Source organism: Jatropha curcas, chromosome 11 (assembly GCF_041381405.1).
Source record: "Jatropha curcas cultivar XTBG-Jc1 chromosome 11, XTBG_Jcur_1.0, whole genome shotgun sequence".
Taxonomy (NCBI): domain Eukaryota; kingdom Viridiplantae; phylum Streptophyta; class Magnoliopsida; order Malpighiales; family Euphorbiaceae; genus Jatropha; species Jatropha curcas.
The window spans coordinates 24377529-24380528 of NC_143161.1; the positions used below are offsets into that span (position 1 = coordinate 24377529).

At 35.3% G+C, this 3000-nt stretch overlaps 1 long non-coding RNA gene across 1 annotated transcript; it reads right to left on the bottom strand.

Moving 5' to 3' along the window:
- On the bottom strand, positions 1 to 2778 carry LOC149492788 (uncharacterized). The gene is made up of 4 exons (XR_016318918.1): positions 2110 to 2778; positions 1756 to 1893; positions 987 to 1068; positions 1 to 172 (listed from the first exon to the last, which is right to left on the bottom strand). It is a non-coding gene; the product is annotated as an uncharacterized LOC149492788 (long non-coding RNA).
- Between the last annotated feature and the right edge of the window lie 222 nt (positions 2779 to 3000).

Genomic DNA, 3000 nt, shown 5'->3' on the forward strand with positions numbered 1-3000 from the left:
TGCATTCAAAATACAGTTCATATATTTAAAATGGACTTTCATTATTTAATTACAACCCAACTGGAATACAATTGCGGAACTCTACCTTTGTATTTACATCGTTATTTCTATCATTAACAGTCTTCTACAATAAGTGTCTCAACTCCACAAGGCTTTTCTTTCTTTTTATTACCTGGAAAAAAAATAGTAGGCAGGGGTGAGCGCCAAACTCAATGAGTAGGGTTAGATAACCCTCTCACCCCACACAATCACACAGATGCTAAATATTTTTATCTAGTTACCGTTTAATTATATGATCATGCAGTTTGTCACACAAATGGCAATACAACAGCAATCACAAGTATCATCACCTTCATATAATCACATCACGTGGAAATTAGTCAGTGGCACCACCTGAAACCCCAACGAGCCGTCCTCACACATGGCTCGCCCTCTCATACATGTGCACCAGGGAGCCGATCCCCCATACGGCCAACTGGTCTTATCCTCACTGACCAGTCCTCTCATTGTTTTTCCATTTTCTCTCTTTTCTTTTCCATACCAACAGGAGGCAACTCGGTGGTCTCCATCCAATCTAGATCATCAAGTGCTCACAACAGGAGGCCACCCTGCGGGCTACAATCAAATCTAGATTATCAGGTGCGCAACAACAAGAGGCCATCCTGTGGTTCTATATAATCCATATCATCAGGTGCACACGGGGGCGCCGATCTCCCATTTTCCCGGCCGACGGTCACATTTCATATCATATCATATTCAGGATCCATATCACATAGACCGTCCTCACAAACCCATGGTGGCCCACTTCATCCCAATTCCATACAAACAAGGCACAGTATATACACAGCACAAGTAATCACATAATTTATTTAATATCAACAATTAGTGCAGCACAATATGGCAATTCAACAAATTAATGCATGATAGCATTTAGCCGTGAATGCATGAATGCAGGCGGATGATACTAGTTATCTAACACTACTCACAGTTCTTTATTGTCCTTTAAAAGGACTGCCTTTTTAGCCACATGCTTCCAGCTTTTGTCCTCGCATTTTGTATTTTATAAACCTTTAAAATAAATAAGAAAATTCTAAATAAGAATTTTAATTCAAAAACTTATATTTCACATTCGTTTATTTATTTTGGCTACCGGTCATTTAATTCACTTGTTATATACGCATATATATTTAGGTTCTCTCATTTATATAAATAACTATTCTAATTTATAACCTTTAGATAAAATCTCTAATTATTCGGTGAGAAATATTATATAATGATAATTCTAATATTGTATAATATTTCTTAATACTTCAAATTTTTGTCGTCACTACTTCTTAAGAATATAACTAATTTAATTCTTCATTAAGTGTTTTATTAAAAATTCGGCAACATTTTCTCTATAAACTGGACTATCCAAATTTTTCATATTTTCACAAATCCACACACACAGCCCATCCATCGGGCAAATTCATATCCACTAATCTCGTCCGCCATATCCGTCATTTATTCGGTCACTTAATTCACATAATCCATTATAATTAATTGTTCTATAACTATTTATTTGTTAATACCTAAAATTTATTATTAGCTAGGAATATATATATATATTTTTTGTACCAACCTTATAGTTATACTTAATATTCATAAAATATATTTAACAATATTTAATTCAATTTACTTAAATACTTAATTAAGTTCATTAATTAATTAATTCGGGATTTATTCAAAAATTGCGAATTAAGCTTTAGAGTGTACCGATTGAAAATCAGACGACGGATCCACAACCTACATGAGAAGAGGAAGATTCTGCCTTTTGGTGCCTCACCGGAGTGTCGCCGGCCAGTCGCCGGACCACCGCCGTCGCCACCGTGCACGGTGGCCGGAAATTCAAATCTTCACCAAAATTAACAAACAATATATCATTTTATTCGTTTCGATGAGAGGATCATTAATATGTATTCAAATCAAGGTGGGTACGAACTATTTGGCCGAAAATTGATCGGAAAGGTTCGGTGATACCCATTTTGGGTTTTCCGATTCCGGCTATTTCAGTCGACGAGGAGGCCATCAAATTAAAGAGGAAGAAGAGAGGAGTCATTTGGTACTCACCTTGTGTCCTAGGCTTGCCTGAAACGGCGTGAATCGCCGGAAAAAGGTGTCCGAAACTTCAAGCTCTTCCCCTTCGAAATAGTCACAATTTCAGTTCAAATCTACGCTATAATCTTCTTCCTCGCGTTGAGTAGATGTTTTTAGAGTATTCATTTGCCAAATTCGGTGGCCGGAGGAAGGAGATCAAAGAAGAGGGAGGAGGAGGAGGAGGAGGAGGAGGTCACGCTACTGGAGAAGAAGAAGGAAGAAAAGAAAAGAAAAAGAAAGAAAAAAAAGAAAAGAAAGGAAATGGGCCGGTCCGGTTCGATTCGAACCGATTCGGTCCGATTCAGTGATTTGATCTCGTTTCGTTTGGTTTTTTTTTTTTTTTTTTTTTTTTTTTTTTTTTCGCTCGGTTTTTCAATTATTCGTGTGGTTTCGACACAGTTAATTAATTTTTAGGTCCGGTTTAATTTATTTAATTATTTAGTTGGGTCATAAAACATCTCTTCAATTAACTTTCTAATAGTACAACAAATAATGATAACAATAAATTAATTTAGGATAATTAGTTTATATCGTAGAGTTCCATTTTATTTCATCGAAATTTCTGAACGTTCTGTTTTTGGGCTTGGGCTCAATTCAAATTTGGGCTCAAGTTAGAAATGCTCGGTCTTCACGACCCATACTATAAAAAAAATTCGGATTTTTGATTTAATAAAAATTCTAAAGTTTTGAAAATAAAAATTCGGGATATTACACAAATATCGCTATTAATTATAGCCAATTGTATTCTATTACCTAAACTAGTTCCATTGTCCCTTAATTAATATACTCAAATGGAGAATAAATTAATATGGACAAACACTAGAAAACTATACTTATTGAACATATAACATAGCTTTTCCAATG